The sequence below is a fragment of the Bactrocera dorsalis genome, chromosome 1 (assembly GCF_023373825.1).
Source record: "Bactrocera dorsalis isolate Fly_Bdor chromosome 1, ASM2337382v1, whole genome shotgun sequence".
Lineage (NCBI taxonomy): Eukaryota > Metazoa > Arthropoda > Insecta > Diptera > Tephritidae > Bactrocera > Bactrocera dorsalis.
Window position 1 is genome coordinate 70,366,404 of NC_064303.1, and position 20,725 is coordinate 70,387,128.

Genomic DNA, 20,725 nt, shown 5'->3' on the forward strand with positions numbered 1-20,725 from the left:
AACGTTGGTCACATATCCGGTGTTTATAGGCATCTCCATGTTCTGGCAAAACAGCATTTGCTTGTTTAAATCCAAAGTAACCCCGATCAATCATGAAATCTACTCCCATTATAATTTCATCCGTGATTTCTGCTACGATGAAGGTGTGATTAACTTCCAGGGTACCAATTATGACTTCGCAGAACACTTTTCCCGCAACAGCTGCTTCCTCTCCAGTGGCCGTTCGAAGCTTGCAACCAACTAATGGTTCAACCGTTCCTCTCACCACATCCGGTCGGATAATTGAATGTGTGGCACCAGTATCCAAAGTAAGCGTTGACAGTCGTCCATTTACGATGCCGTTGATAGTAAGATTGTTGTCATGGCGACCTACTTGTGATATCGAGATGGCGGGGCAAATAGTTGTGGGAACCAGCTCACGCCCCTTTGAACTGTTCCGTTTTAGTTTAACGACTTGTGAGATGTGGATGCTCCGTCCTCGTTATCTGTTGGTTGTTTCCGTTTTGATGGGTTTACTTTTATATTGCAATTTCGGGCAAAGTGACCCGCTTTTCCACAGTTGAAACATCTTCCTGTTGTATTTACTCGCGGTGCAGCAATTGTCTTCAAAGTCTTCAATATTTCTTCCATCAGCGCCGGTTGTTCCATTTCAACTCTTTGTACTTTGTGTGCTGGTTTACTTAGAAGCGAAGCTGTTTCCTGTGTGAGGGCGTGCGAAACCGTTTCAGCAAACGTTCTTTTTGGCAATGCATATGTGGCGCGTTTGGTGTCCACATCACGAATTCCATTTATGAAACATTGAATTTTTACCCTCTCAATGTATTCCACAGGTGCATCTGCATTTGCCAAATGAGCCAGTCGTTCGATTTCAGTTGCGAACTCTTGTAATGACTCGTTCATCTTCTGACCCCTATTTTGCAGTTCGATCTGGTATATTTGTTTCCGGTGCTCACTACCATATCGTCTTTCTATCGCACTCATCAATGCCTCATAGTTGTCCCGTTCACAGTCTGGAATAGTCTGAAGGATTTCTGTCGCAGGTCCTTTCAATGATACAAACAAGGACGCCACCTTGTCCGCTGCATTCCAATTATTGGCCATTGCTGTCTTTTCAAACTGAAGTTTGAAAATTTGAAATGGAATACTTCCATCGAATGTGGGTGCCTTCAATCTTTGATTATTTGTTGATGGTGTAGGGCCATGTAGTTGCAGCTCTCGCACACGATTACTCAGTTGAAGAAATTCTGATCTTAAATTTTCTTCGTCATTTTTTATTGTGCTTAATTCGTCTTCAAATTTTGAAAATTTCTCTTGCACTTCTGTATTATTTTATGTAATCTGTTGTACCAAACGCTTTTCTAACTGCGTATTATTTTCAGTTATTTGTTGTGTAAGGCGAGACTCTAACTGTGATGTATTTTCAGCTATTTGCGTTATTTGCTGTGCCAGACGATTTTCTGCCTGCACTGCATTTTCTGCATTTTCGGCTATTTGCTGTGCCAGACAATTTTCTGTTTGCACTACATTTTCTGCCATTTGCTTAATAGCCACTAACAACGTGTTCATGTCTACACTTGATGATGTTCGTTGTTCTTCTACTTTCTCTTCTACCTTTGTAGAAGTTTCTGGCCCAAGTTTCTGGTCCTTCTAGAATATTGCGTCTGGAAATTACCAGAACATAATGCTATACGGCGCCAGACGCAAGCAGACAGCCGCGGCGCCAGACTCAGCAATTGTTTAAGTCGACACGCAGACAGTGCGGCGCCAGATGTCTATTGTTTCGACAAGCAGACAGCCGCGGCGCCAGATGTCTACAACAAGACAAATGCTATTCCATATACCTACAGCTATTGTTCATAATAAGGGATGCATATAGCAATACAAATACATCTTAATACTACTTTTGTAACAATATTATCATTTATACAAGGTCTGTCGCAAAAGAAAATATAACTGTTTCTGGTAGCGCCACCCATTGGTGGGTATATGAATTAAAAAGTTTGATCTCTTGTTGACATTTCATAAAAATTTTAAGACAATTGGATAACTATAATCGACGTAATCGATCAAAAAGTGACAGCAGCTTCGGTCATCGGTCGTAAAATGCATATAAGTGCATATAAAGACAATGCTATGCTATCGCTACCGCTCTCACTTTTCCGGGAGCCACAGCATAGTCTTAGCATAACAATGTAAAAGAAGTGCTCTACTCTGCTCCGAATTTTGTTAGGTAAAAAACTATAGCTGGAGCGGTAGCAAAAAATTAATTATTTTCTGTCGTAATATTTAAATTAATTGAATAATTCAAACAAAAAAATGTTATGCAAATCATTTTGGCACTTGTTGCGTCAAGTGACTTTATAAATCTAAAATCAAATATTTTAAGAAATATATTAATAAAGTCAATTAGATAATAATTGAATAAATTATATATATTTTTTTACTATGTAAAATATTTACCATTTTTATATTACCAAAAACATCATCCATTCCAAATGTATTACAATACTCAATTACTATGAATTTTCGAAATTAATTTTAACTACATTCCTTTCGCCTTTTTTATATACATTAGGGTGTTTTTTTTAACTATTAATTTTCTTCAGTCCCGTCACGAAATTTCCTTGGAAATTCCATACAAAAACTTCCTTGAAATGTTTAGCCCTAAATATTAACATTAAAAGCTGGACCAAGGCATGTAAAAATTGTCCATAGAAAATACACGACAATCCTGATTTTTTATCTTTAAATTCCTACAGATCAGAGGTATTTTAAGGCATCGCTTGACTTTAGACCAGCGTTGTCCATGGCCTATGCGCACAATAGCGCACGGACAGTGGCCAGACACCTCACACCAAAATGTCGCGACAAGTGTCTGTGAAAGCACGATTGTGCTACTGTATTCAACTTCGTATGCAATCAAAGCATAATTTTGCGATCAGCTGGCGCTAGAATAACCAACACAAATATAACGTGCACACAGTCACGTTGGACAACGCTGCTTTAGACGCATGTTTCTCAGAATTGTTCACACTTCCTCTTCACATTTCGAGCGAATGCGAATTTCTTGGAAAAAACAAGTTTAGAGCCTAATACCTCGCCGGTGTGAGTTTCGACTTTGTTGCTCTGGCCACTTTTGGATTGTCGTGTATTTTCTATGGACAGTTTTTACATGCCTTGGTCCAGTTTTTAATGTTAATATTTAGGGCTAAGCATTTCAAGGAAGTTTTTGTATGGTATTTCCAAGGAAATTTCGTGACGGGACTGAAGAAAATTAATAGTTAAAAAAAACCCCCTAATGTATATAAAAAAAGGCGAAAGGAATGTAGTTAAAATTAATTTCGAAAATTCATAGTAATTGAGTATTGTAATACATTTGGAATAGATGATGTTTTTGGTAATATAAAAATGGTAAATATTTTACATAGTAAAAAAATATATATAATTTATTCAATTATTATCTAATTGACTTTATTAATATATTTCTTAAAATATTTGATTTTAGATTTATAAAGTCACTTGACGCAACAAGTGCCAAAATGATTTGCATAACATTTTTTTGTTTGAATTATTCAATTAATTCAAATATTACGACAAAAAATAGCAAAGAAAAGAAAAAAAAACAACAAACACATGCGGGAGTTGTAGCACATGAAAATTTTCATTAGCTCTGCTGTGTTACCGCTCCCAATTTTTTGCTACCGCTACGCCAGAGCATAGCGCAGAATTTAATTTTTTGCTACCGCTCCAGCTATAGTTTTTTACCCAACAAAACTCGGAGCAGAGTAGAGCCCTTCTTTTACATTGTTATGCTAAGGCTATGCTGTGGCTCCCGACAAAGTGAGAGCGGTAGCAAGAGTAAAATGAAATGCTACGGGAGTAGCGTAGTTTTTCAAACGCTGCTTTTATATAGCGCAAAACTTGGATTAATATTGTTCTAAGATAAACATTTTTCTTTGAGGGTCAACACTTTTATTTAGTTTATGTTTCAAGCATTTTTATATAAAAAACTTATAGTTTAACACTTGTTATAGATAAAAATGTAAAAACACACACATAACAAACCACAGAAGTAAATTTTCTTATGAACAATAATGTAATTTTTAAACAAGTTATTTACATATTTTATGTTTTATAAAATTTTTTATTTTGCATTAGAATACATAACGAATCAAAATAAAATATTTTGTATAAAAAAATTCTTAGTATTTTGTAGAACACCCCCTCCTCCTAATAACATCGGCTATATGTTTAGGCATGGATTCATAAAAGCGTTGAAGATAATTTTAATTAATTTATTCATTCCGCACAGCTTCAACAATTTTTTCTATTTCTTTTAGACTTTTTGGATGCTTTTCTCTTATCATTTTGTCCACCATTTTGCCCAAATAATGCTAGCAGTTCTCAATTGGATTGAGGTCTGAACTGTTTCCTGGCCACGTGAGAGTCCCCATTCCATAAAAATCTTTTTGTTTTGAAACCTGTAAGTGTTTGTAATAAATTAGTGAAAAATCTATTTCAATATTTTTCTGCTTTGGTTACCGCTTTGGCTCTATGACAAGGGGCTGAAATATCCTGAAAATAAACTTTTTGGGCGCGTTCGGCCAGCTGTTCAATAATTCACAAAACTCCTTCTCTCAAAATTCCAATTTATATTTTGGCATTCACAGATCTTTTTAGAATAATTAGCGGCCCAAACCCAAACTTGGTTACAGCTCCCTACACCATTAAATAAGGCGAATGCTTTACGGTGGGCCAAACACAGTTTTCCAAAAAACGCTCCCCTTTCCCATGACGCACTGCGGCATTTCCGTCGGGTTCCAACAAATTAAATTTCGACTCATCGGAAAAAATAACATTTCCCCAATCTGATGTAGTCCACATTTTGTGTAATTTTGCCCACTCTAGTCAGTATTTCTTCATTCGTGTAATGAGAAGTGGCTTTTTGGCTGGACGTCGCGCTCGGAGTCCAAGAATATTCGGCAAATTTTGTATAGAACTTGTAGTTATTTTTACCCCAGTGGTTTCGTATAATGTTGCATTGATTGTTCCAGCATGTTGAAAGCGATCATTAATGCACATCCGTTTAATTTGTCGTTTTTGTCGAGGTTTTACTGTTTTCAGACGTCCACTGCCCTTTTTTCGAGCTATTCAGTTAAAATACGTATAATTTTTAATTATAATACGCACGTTCCAATCTCTTATGCCTATTTCACGAGCTTTTTGACCTTTGGATAATTTATTTTATATAAAGTTACGATTTCTGTTTTTTTTTTGTTGACACCACCATGTTCAACTTAACTTGTTATCACAACTGATCCAAAAGAAAAAACCGCAACTTCTGTAATAAACACGTGCGGACGCTAACGGTTTTAAAAATAAAGGCAAAATAATGTAGTCACATGACAAAACAGCTAAATAAGACAAATAGTGAATTTTGAGCAAACAGTGACAGTTCAAAATAGGAATATTAGAAAATTTTCGACTGCGTGGGTTTTTTTTTCGCTGAGTGTAACTGTCGGCCTGCAGTCGTGTAGTCGTGCAGCTGCCAAAATAACTGTGTGCATAAGAACGTGTATATTTTATTATTTGACAGATGTCGCTTGCAGCCTGTCGCGCTCATTGTGTTCAGCACATCAAATTCATTTTGCATTCGTTTTTCACACAGTGAACATGTGCGACAAGCAAGCGGAAAATTGTTTGTCCGCGATCTTTCCTATTCGGCGAAACGAAAAAAAAGAAAAATTTGTGTGCACACAGCGCCATTCACGGCATACATGTGTGCACACTGATCGTAAAAAATCAAACATTTTCGTGAAAATGGATAGGTATGCGCACAAGTCCATACAGGAGTAAACATCAATTGCACACATACCGATCGAACGCACATGTGTGTCGTGTATGGCCACTTTAACACCAAGATAGGATTTTCAAAATATGTATAAAATGGTGTGATATGGGTTGCGGTTCTCTGTATTATATACCATGGATAAATTGATACGAAACTCTTTGATTCGAGAGAGCGCTGTCAAAGTCCACATTTTTTATAACATTTGCCAATGATGCCACTATGGAAGAAATGTGTTAGGGAATTTTTAGTAAATGCTTTGGGAGTTTGTAATTTCCACACCACCGCTGAGGTATACAAAAGGCGCGTTACCGAAGTTAGTTTTGGGTGCTCGGTTCCCCTATAAGCCTATATCACCCATATAGGTACAAAATAAAATCACAACATTTATTAGTATTTATAATTTATTATTTATATTACTAGTATTACATTTATTTGTGCTTATAAATTATAATTATAGTAATATTTACATCTACTACGCTACTCCAAACAACATATTAAATTGGATCTATTAAATATTACAATACTATTTACAAAATTACATTACATTTCGCAAGTATGATATATTTTTTATCATGCAATAAATTGCATCTAAAACAAAATCAAAATAGGCACCATTTATGAAAAAATATTTCTAAATTTCACTAAATAACTATATTTTTCTACTAATTAAAATTATTTACGAACCTGGATCCATCCTTTTCCTTGTTGGGGAAATTGAAAAACCGTCGCGCTCCTACGCATCCAGCCACACACTTATTTTTAGTTCTCGGCATTTTCCTATAATACAAAAACATAATATATTTATATACATGTATTTACGATGGCTTTAATAATACACTTACCAACTTTATTTTTAGTAAAAACATTTATACACTGTATTTTTAATAAAAAACACTATATTTTCACAACACAATTACTTATGTACTCCACAATGAAAAATAACGAACTGATTTTGTCAGTTATTTTTAATGGGATTTTGTCTGGCAATTCATTGTTTTGCTTGTCACCTGATTCGTAGCCCATGAACTTTCAGTGTTGCCATACCAAACCGTGGGATCATGGGCTCTCTCAGAAAGCGAAGAGAGGAGTTTCGGATCAATTTATCCATGTTATATACTATACGCTCAATATTTATCGCGATCAGTATAAATTGAACCTGTAGTACCCTCTAATAAATTGTCTGCGATTAGATTATCGATATTATGAAGGTATTCTCAGAAAACAGAATCATAAGAGTAAACAATTGTAACATTGAACGATTACTGTAGTGTTTGTTTACTAACTTCAACAAATCGATCAATAGAGGGTAATTTATGTACATTTATTAAAGGTGAGTAAATGCTTCGATTAAGCTGAACACATTAATGGGTGGGTATCGAAAAAAGTTTTGTTAATAATAGAAAAAATGAGGTCCCACGATATCACGGTTAAAATGGATATGGTTGGGCAGAGGAGACTATACATATACATACGTATGTATGTGCATAATCGTAGCAGTCTGATTTCTTTGGCATAGTTATCTATCTTTGGCGCCGCAATTTGAAGGTGGCGTTGGAAAGATTGACTGATTAAAAAAAGATAGGATTATATATACTGGAAACGCTTAGATTATGAAATGTTCGAACTTTAAAGTTTAAAAATGTCTAAAATTCGAACATTTCAAGAAGCCATTTCAACACATTAAAACAAACTCACATTTTTCACTTAAAATTCATTAAATTAAACTATAAGGGGAAACTTTAGTATACCATCCCACGTTTTCAGGGTTAAAAGTGGTATGGTTGGATAGAGCTGCTGTTCCAGATTAAGAAAATTGCCGCCGCAAACTTATAGTTTTCGAGATATTTGCATTTAAAGTTGAAAATTTTGCAAATTTTATCTTGCAATTTCTCGATTTCTAGTAATTATTTATTTCATATTATGCACTTATACTTTATTACATTGTTTCTACATATTTATTTTTTAGTAATTATTTAGTTATTTCCTTAAAATAAGCATTTTATATCTTACACAATTTTCATTCCATGCACAATAACAAAAGTATTCCGTGTTTACAGATATTAAGTGTTGCCATAATTACACATTTATCAAATGAATAAGAATGGATATAAAAACTCAAACGCAGAAAACAAATACCATCTGAAATAAATTTTCCATTGTAATAAAAAAAGTTTTAAGGCTTATAAATATGTTTAATCTAATAATTTAATAAAAGGATCATAATGATTATTTGCAATACAACAAAGGAAAAATAGGGTAAACATTAGTCCATTCGCGTCCCACTTATTTCTGTATTGGCGGCCTTCGGCCACGCTTCGAAAAAAATAGCCCTGGCCGATCCAACATCGGGGTATGTCAGGTTTTTTTGAGTAAAAGTCCTTTTTGCGTTAGCGGCCTTCGGCCGCACTTCAAAAAAAAATAACCCTGGCCGATCCAACACCGGGGTGTATCAAAAATCTTGATATATCAAGAAAAAGGGCAATGATTTATGTATTTGTTTTTTATTCATTTTTATTCGTTTGATAAATGTGTAATTATGGCAACACTTATTATCTGTCAACGAGGGTATTCCTTGTTATTGTGCATGAAATGAAAATTGTGAAAAATATAAAATGCTTACTTTAAGCAAACAACTAAATAATTACTGGAAAAAAAATATGAAGAAACATTGTAATGAAGTATAAGTGCATAAAAAGTGCATAATATGAATTAAATAATTACTAGCAATCGAGAAATTGCAAGATAAAATTTGCAAAATTTTCAACTTTAAATGGAAATATCTCGGAAACTATAAGTTTGCGGCGGCAACAATTATATATTTTCTTAATCTGGAGCATCAGCTCTATCCAACCATACCACTTTTAACCCTGAAATCGTGGGATCGTATACTAAAGCCGACCCAAAAACGCATATTTTCACATTTGCTCAAACAATGGCTCTCTTCTTTTGACGTTTTCAATGTATGTAATATATTATACTGCGGCGCTTGTTTCAATGTAGTATATTATGCTGAAAATATATTCAAAATTTGAAAAAAAAAGATCGCGCGATGAAAACCCAATTTTATTATTTAGGGGGTCTTGTATAAATGGTTGGTTGGGTTATCTTGGTACTTCAACTACTTGTACGCATTATTACCGATGCATATACAATTTTTAATTTTCAGTGTTTTTATTATTTAAATAAAGTGGACTCCCACTTTAATTCATCGAAATAATAAAAATAATAAACATAGAGTCACTCTATGCGTAAAAATACATAAATTTTATAATAATTACTGAAAATTGTATGGAAAAACTACCACCCCTATCATGCATTTCGATTACGTTCCCGCTCTACGCTCCGCCGGAGTCGAAATTAGGTATCATGCGTTGCAATTGGATTGAAAGAAGAAGAGGAAGAGCTATAACTCTTTCGAAATCAGCTGTTTGCTTTGAAATATATGAAACTGGAACATAAAGCAAAAATACGAAATGACTGCTGTTCAAAGAAAATAAATAAAAGTAAAATTTTTATATTGTTATTATTTTTATTAAACGTAACTATGGAGTCTTTATCCGCGGCGATATTACTGGTTGAGGAGGAGAGCAGCGCACCTCAGAATGCTGGGGTGAGAATTGAGAGAAGATTACGAGATATGTGCGATCCTTCCAGATGAATGACGAGCTGTAAGTAATTGCACGTGAAAGTAGACATTTTTCTTACAATTTGTTTACTTATTTAGATTCAAAAAAACTTTCGTCTGAATAAGGACGCATTCAAGTATGTCCTAGATACGTTTGCGGAAGAAACGACGGCAAGTAAATTTGATGCTTCCTCTTTCCAAAAAGCCTGCACATCTTCTTTAGGACGCTGGTGGAAACCGTTGGCTATATCTAGCTTACTCTCCATCATATCTGCCAATTTTCCATATTGCTCTGGTGGTTTTATTTTTGACCTGAAAGCATATCAAAAAACATCACTAAAACTGGAAATATCGTGTCTTTTACAACTTTTAAATACAAGTTTTACTTACATTTTTAGAAAATTGAAAAAAATCACGCAAATAATAAAATTTTCACAGCAAAATAAAAACACAAAAAGTTCTCCGCCAACAAAATTGTAACTTAGCAAAACGGAGCTACGATCGAAATGCATGATAGGCAGAATCGTAAATTTCGAAGTTGAACTGAACGGGAACGGAACGCATGATACCAAAGTCGCCAAACGGAGAAAATTTCAATCCAAGTCGAAATGCGTGATAGGGGTGTACGATTTTACACCATTTTCAGGAGGCTGCCCTAGAGCCCCCCGGGGTCCTAGGGGGGGAAGGGTGGTATTATTCAAAAGTTCCATTCATTACCTTTCAAATGAGGGGGGTAGCAAGCCCCCCGCCCCCTCCCCCTTTGCGCAAAACCTCTTCAAAATGAGATACTAAACTAAACATTCCCCTTTATTGCTAACTGGGTTTAATTTATTCCGGGTTGGGTTTAGTATCGCGCCGGTTAATTTTGGCTCACTGTACCTAAACGAGATAACCAAATTGAAAATTTTAAACACGCATGTATGCTTAAATTATCGAACTTTATTTTAAAACATATTTTATAAAAATCGGTTCACAAGTTTTTCCAAAAATTCACTTTAAAAAATGCTATTTTTTGCAAATTTCTCAATATATGCTAGTGTATTTGCATCTGTTGTGCATTGTACCAAACCAATTATGGATACATTTTCACGCACATACATTACTTATGAATTATAAAAACCACTAGTAATGTTTTTAATTACTTTTGATTGTTAATTTCCTTGTAAATCTTTAAATAAAATACACCCTTTTCTGCATTGAGTTCAATAATGCGAAAAACCAAAATTACTGCCTAATTTGAACTGTCAAATTGCCGAGAAAGCACGAACAAAAGGGAATAAAGGGGAATGTTTAGTTTAGTATCTCATTTTGAAGAGGTTTTGCGCAAAGGGGGAGGGGGCGAGGGGCTTGCTACCCCCCCCATTTGAAAGGTAATGAATGGAACTTTTGAATAATACCACCCTTCCCCCCCTAGGACCCCGGGGGGCTCTAGGGCAGCCTCCTGAAAATGGCGTAAAATCGTAGTTTTTCCATACAATTTTCACTAAATATTATAAAATTTGTGTATTTTTACGCATAGAGTGACTCTATGTTTATTATTTTTATTATTTCAAAGAATTAAAATGGAAATCCACTTTATTTAAATAATAAAAACACTGAAAATTAAAAATTGTATATGCATCGGTAATAATGCATACCAGTAGTTGCAGTACCGAGATAACCCAACCAACCATTTATACAAGACCCCCTAAATAATAAAATTGGGTTTTCATCGCGCGATCTTTTTTTTTCAAATTTTAAATATATTTTCAGCATAATATACTACATTGAAACAAGCGCCGCAGGCGAAAATTCGGAATAAAAAATCGCGCGATTTTTTATTCCAAAGTTTCATTATATTTTCAGTATAATATATTACATCGAAACAAGCGCCGCAGGCGAAAATTTTCGTTATATTTTCAGTATAATATATTACATTGAAACAACCGCCGCAGTATATAAGGCCTACCATTTTGATTCGTTGGGTTATTACTATCTTCCTTTTGTGCTTATTTTCTTCGTCGTTTGACAGTTCATATTCAGTAATTTTGCTTTCATTTCAAGGAACAATATAACACGTAATTGAAAGCTGTTTTATTTATTAAATTGTACATAAAATTGCAACTTAAAATCCATAATTTATCATTAATTCAATTAAATATATTTCAAAGAATGTGTGTGTGTAAAATTGGTTAAATTTTTTGCAAGCAGTGCAACAAAAACTTCAAAAGAAGAGAGCCATTGTTTGAGCAAATGTGAAAATGTGCGTTTTTTGCGTACTTATATCTAAAAAACAAATTAACATTTAACAATAAATTTACATTTAAACAAAAGTTTAATTCATTGGCTATCCGTGCTATATAAATTTAAAAAAATCCGTGCACGCATTTAAGAGGAATAAGCAGTGAAAATGAGATACTAAACTAAACCCAACCCGCAATAAATGTATGAAGTGAACGCGAAAAGGTGTTCAATGCTAAAATACTGTGGATGGCGTAGCCGGTGTTGGACCGACCAGGGTTGTTTTTTTTTTGAAGCGCGGCCGAAGGCCGCCAATGCAAAAAGGAGTTCTATGCGAAAAAAATCTGACACACCCGGGTGTTGGACCGACCAGGGTTATTTTTTTTTGAAGCGCGGCCGAAGGCCGCCCACGCAAAAAGGAGTTCTATGCGAAAAAAATTGATACACCCCGGTGTTGCACCGACCAGGGTTATTTTTTTAGAGCGCGGCCGAAGGCCGCCAACGCAGAAAGGAGTACTACACGAAAGTACATCGGTCACCCCGGGTATTCGCTCGACCAGGGTTATTTTTTTAGAGCGCGGCCGAAGGCCGCCAACGCAAAAAGTAGTACTACACATTTTGGTTTTCTTTATTTTGATTTCTTGTCCATACAAAAATGTTGGCTGGGTTGCATTGGTTTCAGTTTGTATGGAAAAATGAGCAAAAACACTGATTTTTGGTCATTTTCAAAGGGCTCCCTACGGGTCTATAGGAGGTCGAGGGGGGGTTTATTAAAAAGCTCGATCCTTCCTCTTTCCAATAAGAGGGCGTGAGGGGGGTAGCCCTCCCCTGTTTTTCTCCATAAACAATACTAAACCGGCGCGATACTAAACATTTCCCCAAAATGGATATAAAAACTCAAACGCAGAAAACAAATACCATCTGAAATAAATTTTCCATTGTAATAAAAAAAGTTTTAAGGCTTATAAGTATGTTTAATCTAATAATTTAATAAAAGAATCATAATGATTATTTGCAATACAACAAAGGTAAAACAGGGTAAACATTAGTCCATTCGCGTCCCACTTATTTCTGCATTGGAGGCCTTTGGCCGCGGCCACGCAGTAAACGACGGAGCGATGAGCGGCTGAGCGATGAGCTGCTGAGCGACGATTTTGAGCGACGTATGGCTTTTTACTGAGCGACTGTTGTTGAGCGATTAGTTGCTAAAATGCCGTTGTCAAGTGCTGTACAGCGTATATTACCACTTGAAATTAGATATCATGTTTATAGAATCTTGCTACGTATAAAAAAAAGAAAGTATGGTGTTCATCCAATAAACCAAACAAGATGGAGGTTCAGTGAATTTAATCATTTATATCATAATCTACGTAAACAACCACATATTTCTCCCAGTTTTTTCTACATGTTGTCAGTGATAACAAATTTTATTTTTGAAGTCTTTGTGGCTATCCTGCCACAAAACCGGGTAGCTTTGCACCTCAGAAATAAGCATTTCAATGTTAAATTTGTCCATTCTTTCTGTTCGTCGCTCAGCAGTCATCTGAAAATTAGAACATGTTTTAATTGTTAAGCGACGTCGCTCAGTCGCAGAGAAATCGCTCAGTCGCTCTGTCGCTCATCGCTTACTGCGTGGCCACTTCAATGGCATTTCATATGTTTTAATTTCGTCGCTTACTGCGTGGCCACTTCAATGGCATTTCATATGTTTTAATTTCGTCGCTCATCGCTCAGTGCGTGGCCGCGCACTTCGGCGGCGCTTCGAAAAAAATAACCCTGGCCGATCCAACACCGGGGTGTGTCAGCTATTTTTTTGAGTAAAACTCCTTTTGGCGTTGGCGGCCTGTCCGATCAAAAATCATGATGTATGAAGAAAAGGGGCAATGATTTATGTATTCGGGGTATAATCTTATTTTTTTATTCATTTTGATTAATTTTTATTCGTTTGATAAATGTGTAATTTTGGCAACACTTATTATCTGTCAACACGGAATACTTTTGTTATTGTGCATGGAATGGAAATTGTGTAAGATATAAAATGCTTATTTTAATCAAATAACTAAATAATTACTAAAAAATAAATATGTAGAAATAATGTAATAAAGTATAAGTGCATAAAAAGTGCATAATATGAAATAAATAATTACTAGAAATCGAGAAATTGCAAGATAAAATTTGCAAAATTTTCAACTTTAAATGCAAATATCTCGAAAACTATAAGTTTGCGGCGGCAATTTTCTTAATCTGGAACAGCAGCTCTATCCAACCATACCACTTTTAACCCTGAAATCGTGGGATGGTATACTAAAGCCGACCCAAACTATAAAATTTTAAATAAAATCCGATTAGCTGGTTTTATTACTTAAGATATTTTTATTGTAAAAATTACATTTTACCCTCGTAGTAAATATCATTTGCAAGCTGAAAATTACGACGAAATGGAGCGCTGCCATATGATGATAAAGCAATTCGCAATTAGCAAATAAGTGGCACGATTCCGATTACTTTGGCGGAGGGTAAGAAAACCGAATTTCCGTATAAATGGGGTATGTACAGAGAGAGGGGCTTCTCCAGAGGAGGAATATCCAAAAATTATGTAAAAATAGCTAATATTTTTAAAAATATTCACGTTTAAAAATTCAAAAATTTGCACTAAGAACACATGGTATTTATCCATGTTTCACAGAATATTTTCACGTTTTTCACTCACTATATTTAAATATACACTCTTAACATTGAAATAAGTTCACTTTTCACTTTTATTTTGTAATTTTTCAGCCAAATTTAGTAATTTAAAATCACTTATCAAATTTATGGCTGAAAAGTTTAGAGTGTTTATATTTACGAGGAAAACCAGCATTGCTACACCTTAAAAACCAAAAGTAAAGGATTTTTTAGCGTTTCACAACGTTTTCCTTGTTTGTACCTTCGAGTGATTCTTTATTAACTATAAAAAACTATAAAGATTTTTTTAGCTAAAATTGAATATGTGAACACTTTTCTATATACATACGTATATGAATATATGAATAACATGTGATTTATATTTAATAAACACAGATAGGTAAAATCGTGTGATAATATTATATTATATACATATGTATAGGATTGTAATATAACATTTTTATATACATACATTTTGCAATTTTATCTTCTTCTTCTTTACTGGCGTGGACACCGCTTACGCGATTATAGCCGAGTCAACAACAGCGCGCCAGTTGTTTCTTCTCTTCCCTACGTGGCGCCAATTGGATATTCCAAGCGAGGCCAGGTCCTTCTCCACTTGGTCCTTCCACCGGAGTGGAGGTCTTCCTCTTCCTCTGCTTCCCGCGGCGGGTACTGCGTCACATACTTTCAGAGCTGGAGTGTTTTCATCCATCCGTACAACATGACCTAGCCAGCGTAGCCGCTGTCTTTTAATTCGCTGAACTATGTCAATGTCGTCGTATATCTCGTACAGTTCATCGTTCCATCGAATGCGATATTCGCCGTGGCCAACGCGCAAAGGACCATAAATCTTTCGCAGGACTTTTCTCTCGAAAACTCGCAACGTCGACTCATCGGTTGTTGTCATCGTCCAAGCCTCTGCACCATATAGCAGGACGGGAATTATGAGCGACTTATAGAGTTTGGCTTTTGTTCGTCAAGAGAGGACTTTCCTTTTCAATTGCCTACTCAGTCCAAAGTAGCACATGTTGGCAAGAGTAATCCTGCGTTGGATTTCCAGGCTGACATTGTTGGTGGTGTTAATGCTGGTTCCTAAATACACGAAATTATCTACAACTTCAAAGTTATGACTGTCAACAGTGACGTGTGTACCAAGTCGCTCTTATAGAAGATGGTACCTTCTCTGTTGAGTTCTGCAGCTCGAACTATTTTCTCCAGCAGCAGATTGAAAAAGTCGCACGATAGGGAGTCGTCTTGTCTTAAACCTCGTTTGGTATCGAACGGCTCGGAGAGGTCCTTCCCGATCCTGACGGAGCTTTTCTTGTTGCTCAACGTCAGTTTACACAGCCGAATTAGTTTTGCGGGGATACCAAATTCAGACATCGCGGCATAAAGGCAGCTCCTTTTCGTGCTGTCGAAAGCAGCTTTGAAATCGACGAATAGGTGGTGAGTGTCGATTCTCCTTTCACGGGTCTTTTCCAAGATTTGGCGCATGGTGAATATCTGGTCGGTTGTTGATTTACCAGGTCTGAAGCCACACTGATAAGGTCCAATCAGTTTGTTGACGGTGGGCTTTAATCTTTCACACAATACGCTCGATAGAACCTTGTACGCGATGTTGAGGAGGCTTATCCCACGGTAGTTGGCGCAGATTGTGGGGTCTACTTTTTTATGGATTGGGCATAGCACACTTAAATTCCAATCGTTGGGCATGCTTTCATCCGACCATATTTTGCAAAGAAGCTGATGCATGCTCCTTATCAGTTCTTCGCCGCCGTGTTTGAATAGCTCGGCCGGCAATCCGTCGGCCCCTGCCGCTTTGTTGTTCTTCAGGCGAGCAACTGCTATTCGAACTTCTTCATGGCCGGGTAATGGAACGTCTGCTCCGTCGTCATCGATTGGGGAATCGGGTTCGCCTTCTCCTGGTGTTATGTGTTCACTGCCATTCAGCAGTCTGGAGAAGTGTTCCCTCCATAATCTAAGTATGCTCTGGGCATCGGTGGCTAGATCACCTTTGGGGGTTCTACAGGAGTATGCTCCGGTCTTGAAACCTTCTGTAAGCCGCCGCATTTTTTCGTAGAATTTTCGAGCATTACCCGTGTCGGCCAGCTTATCGAGCTTTTCGTACTCACGCATTTCGGCCTCTTTCTTCTTCTGTCTGCAAATTCGTCTCGCTTCCCTCTTCAACTCTCGGTATCTATCCCATCCCGCACGTGTTGTGGTCGATCGTAACGTTGCGAGGTAGGCAGCCTGTTTTCTCTCCGCTGCGGCACGGCACTCCTCGTCGTACCAGCTGTTCTTTTGCACTTTCCGAAAACCAATGGTTTCGGTTGCAGCTGTACGTAAGGAGTTTGAAATGCCGTCCCACAGTTCCCTTATACCGAGTTGTTGAGGAGTGCTCTCAGAGAGCAGAAGTGCAAGCCGAGTAGAAAATCTTTCGGCTGTCTGTTGTGATTGCAGCTTCTCGACGTCGAACCTTCCTTGTGTTTGTTGGCGTGCGTTTTTTGCTGCACAGAGGCGGGTGCGAATTTTGGCTGCAACAAGATAGTGGTCCGAGTCAATGTTAGGACCTCGGAGCGCACGCACATCTAAAACACTGGAGACGTGTCTTCCGTCTATCACAACATGATCGATCTGGTTGGTGGTTTTTCGATCCGGAGACAGCCAGGTAGCTTGATGTATCTTCTTATGCTGGAATCAGTACTACAGATAACCATATTTCGGGCCTCGGCGAAGTCGATCAGCCTCAACCCATTTGGGGATGTTTCCTCGTGGAGGCTGAATTTACCAACCGTAGTGCCAAAGATACCTTCTTTGCCCACCCTGGCGTTGAAGTCGCCAAGCACGATTTTGACATCGTGGCGGGGGCATCTCTCATAAGTGCGCTCCAAGCACTCATAAAAAGCATCTTTGGTCACATCGTCCTTCTCTTCCGTCGGGGCGTGGGCGCAAATCAGCGATATGTTGAAGAACCTCGCTTTGATGCGGATTGTGGCTAGACGTTCATTCTCCGGAGTGAATGATAGTACTCGGCGACGGAGTCTCTCTCCCACCACGAATCCAACACCAAACTTGCGCTCCTTTATATAACCACTGTAGTAAATGTCAGAAGGACCTACGCGTTTCTGTCCTTGTCCCGTCCATCGCATTTCTTGGACGGCGGTGATGTCAGCCTTTATCTTTACGAGGACATCTACCAGCTGGGCAGCGGCACCTTCCCAATTAAGGGACCGGACATTCCAGGTGCATGCCCTCAAATCATAGTCCTTATTTCGTTTGCCATGGTCGTCATCAAAAGGGGGGTCTCTCATCAGAGGCTGTTTGTTGTTTTTCATTGGGGGTGTTTTTTTACGTGGCGGGTCCCAAACCCAGCGCACAACCCTATGCAGGGGATGTTTCGCCTTCTCACTTTAGCTCGCCTTCAAACGGATGTTCTTAGGTTACCCAGAGGATACTTAGTCAAAGACCGGAAGTCGTGAGCTGCTTGAGTCATATGTAAAAGAATCGTTTCTAGCCACTCCCAAGTGAATGGCGATCAGAGAACTTTCCTCACTTGCGTGAACTTCTACACATGACTCCATCCTATATATAATTTTATGCAATTTTATACTAAGTATAATAAAATCATCAGCGAATACCCGGCGTGACTGAAGTACTTTCGCGTAGTACTCCTTTGTTTCAATATGACTGCATAATAACCGAAAAATATAACCACTTTATATCCAATATTGAAATAAAATTTAAATTTTCGTTATAAAATAGATAAATTTTGGTTATTATATTTGTCAGCGATTTCCATTTATTTTTGATGATACATTGGTTTGTATTTTAGGCGACTATATATATATTATTATATTTAAGATATGAGTTTTGGGTATGAAGAGGTTATATTTTTCGGTTATCATGCACTCATATTGAAACAAAATTTGAGTTTTCGTACTGTACTGTATACTTTACACTTTATTACGTAATATTATTATATAATATTACTTATACATACATATGTATATATAATATTATTATGTAATATTACTAATATATATGTATATAATTTTACTTAATAAATTTAAAAAAGAAAATATCCATATGCATGAATAGAGGAATTTTTGCGAAAAAGAGGAATTTCAGCGAATTGCCTTATCATCACATGGCAGCGTAATTTTTGGTGAACAAATGAGGTTCAAACAAGTGTAAAATGTGATTTTTAAAATAAAGATTTTTTAGGTAAAAGACCTGCTAAAAGTGTAAAATGTAGATTTACTATATTGCAATTTAATGTGGTGAAATAGCTCCTTGAAATGGTCCAATTTTGCGAATTTTTGAACTTTAAGTGATTTAAAACTGTGACGGTGAATGTAATAAAAATTACCTTAAATACCTTTTTTTCCTTTAGGTACAATGTACATATTTGTTGGAATAAACAGACATTAACATAATAAAATCATTTTTAGAAAATCAGCAGATACAAAATATATACATAAAAGATAAAATTAAATAGTGTTAAAAATATTTATATCAAATGGAAAAGAAAGCCAAAATATGTGTTTATAAATATTTTCCATTTGTATTCAAAAACAACAATATTTCAGTATTCCTTTCGCTTAATCTTGACCGACGATTACTTATAATTTTTGCCGCTTTGGAAAAAATTCTCTCGCGAGGAACGGAGGAGGCTAAAACACATAAATACTTTTCTGCTAATTCTGCCTTTTTAGAGTATCTGTACTTATTTTCAAGCCACCAATGAAAAGGGTCGCAACTACGGGAAACCAGCCCATCTTCCAAATAGCGCTGAATTTCAATAATGGCTTTTGCTTCAACGCTACTATGTGGTTTATGTTCATTAGCGTATTTATCGAAAAAACTCCATATTGACACTGATTTTTCTACATTTTCTTCTGTTCTTTCAGTCTGAAATTCTATTTCTTCCCTTTGCATTTCATTTCTTCTTCTTCTTAATTGGCGTAGACACCGCTTACGCGATTATAGCCGAGTTAACAACAGCGCGCCAGTCGTTTCTTCTTTTCGCAACGTGGCGCCAATTGGATATTCCAAGCGAAGCCAGGTCCTTCTCCACTCGTCGAATACTTTCAGAGCTGGAATGTTTTCGTCCATCCGGACAACATGACCTAGCCAGCGTAGCCGCTGTCTTTTAATTCGCTGAACTATGTCAATGTCGTCCTATATCTCGTACAGCTCATCGTTCCATCGAATGCGATATTCGCCGTGGCCAACGCGCAAAGGACCATAAATCTTTCGCAGAACTTTTCTCTCGAAAACTCGCAACGTCGATTCATCCGTTGTTGTCATCGTCCAAGCCTCTGCACCATATAGCAGGACGGGAATTATGAGTGACTTACAGAGTTTGGTTTTTGTTTGTCGAGAGGGGCTTTGCTTCTCAATTGCCTACTTAGTCCGAAGTAGCACCTGTAGGCAAGAGCTATTCTGCGTTGGATTTCTAGGCTGACATTGTTGGTGTTGTTTACGCTGGTTCCAAGATAGACGAAATTATCTGCAACTTCAAAGTTATGACTGTCAACAGTGACGTGAGTGCCAAGTCGCGAGTGCGACGACTGTTTGTTTGTTGACAGGAGATATTTCGTCTTGCCCTCGTTCACTGCCAGACCCATTTTTTTTGATTCCTTGTCCAGTCTGGAGAAAACAGAACTAACGGCGCGGGTGTTGAGGCCGATGATATCATGATGCGGATTGTGGCTAGACGTACCGCAGTGAATGATAGTACTCGGCAACGGAGTCTCTCTCCCACCACGAATCCCACACCAAACTTGCGCTCCTTTATATGGCCACTGTAGTAAATGTCACAAGGACCTACTCATTTCTGTCCTTGTCCCGTTCATCGCATTTCTTGGACGGCGGTGATGTCAGCCTTTGTTTTCACGAGGACATCAACCAGCTGGGCAGTGGCACCTTCCCAATTAAGGGGTGCATTCCCTCAATTCGTAGTCCTTATTTCGTTTGCCATGGTCCTCATCAAAAGGGGGGTCTCTCATCCGAGGCTGTTTACGCTTTTTCATTGGGTGGTGTTTTTTTACGTGGCGGGTCCCAAACCCAGCGCACAACCCTATGCAGGGGATGTTTCACCTTCTCACTTTAGTTCGCCTTTAAACGGATGTTCAGAGGATACTTGGTCAAAGACCGGAAGTCGTGAGCTGCTTGAGTCACATGTAAAAGAATTATTTCTGGCCACTCCCAAGTGAATGGCAATCAGAGAACTTTCCTCACTTGCATGAACTTCTACACAAGACTCCATCCTCTATTAGATAACGTTTTATAAATTTTTTTGTGTTATGTGCTGCCGATTCATCAGTCAACGCCACTAATTTGAATCTGGGGTCGTGAAA

At 37.2% G+C, this 20,725-nt stretch overlaps 1 protein-coding gene and 2 long non-coding RNA genes across 5 annotated transcripts in view; 2 read left to right on the forward strand and 1 right to left on the reverse strand.

Annotated features, from left to right (window-relative positions):
* The window catches only part of LOC105227509 (protein diaphanous), a 130,722-nt gene that overhangs the window by 43,771 nt on the left and 66,226 nt on the right, over nt 1-20,725 (forward strand). The window contains exons 1-2 of one of the 3 annotated variants that reach the window (XM_049462407.1): nt 7,037-7,181; nt 14,101-14,212. The exons of 1 other annotated variant lie outside the window; for it this stretch is intronic. The gene's annotated coding sequence lies outside the window, so the exon portion shown is untranslated. Of the gene's footprint in view, nt 1-7,031; nt 7,182-14,100; nt 14,213-20,725 lie in introns of those variants that run through there. One more of the 3 variants, XM_049462406.1, reaches the window with a different exon arrangement.
* LOC125775753 (uncharacterized) lies at nt 3,991-6,842 on the reverse strand. The gene is made up of 3 exons (XR_007421361.1): nt 6,694-6,842; nt 4,543-6,628; nt 3,991-4,481 (listed from the first exon to the last, which is right to left on the reverse strand). It is a non-coding gene; the product is annotated as an uncharacterized LOC125775753 (long non-coding RNA).
* Nucleotides 9,383-9,626, forward strand: LOC125775701 (uncharacterized). The gene is made up of 2 exons (XR_007421307.1): nt 9,383-9,519; nt 9,576-9,626. It is a non-coding gene; the product is annotated as an uncharacterized LOC125775701 (long non-coding RNA).